This window comes from Penaeus monodon, chromosome 34 (genome assembly GCF_015228065.2).
Source record: "Penaeus monodon isolate SGIC_2016 chromosome 34, NSTDA_Pmon_1, whole genome shotgun sequence".
Lineage (NCBI taxonomy): Eukaryota > Metazoa > Arthropoda > Malacostraca > Decapoda > Penaeidae > Penaeus > Penaeus monodon.
The window spans coordinates 11,953,044-11,953,390 of record NC_051419.1 but is presented as its reverse complement, the minus strand read 5'-3'; positions in this window follow the sequence as shown (position 1 = coordinate 11,953,390).

Genomic DNA, 347 nt, shown 5'->3' with positions numbered 1-347 from the left:
ACATTCCTTTTGTATATAAGAATTATTAATTTTTTATGTATGAATGTCCTAATAAGAAAGTTTTGTTTGTCTGCATTATCATATACCATCGAAATTATAAATTCTCGTAGCTTCTATTTTACTTCTTCATAGCACACAAATGTATATGTACTCATAGGAATGTAACTTCAAATGCTGGTAATGTAATAGTAATGAAGGGTTGCAAATTGCATACCCAAGGAGGGACTCAGATTGAGTAAATATAAAGCAAAACAAAAATAGTTAGAGAGATATGAAGGAATATAACTGAGATGACGAGGAGAAAGAGGAAAGGGGAACGAAAAGAACTAAAGAGAGGGAGATAAAGG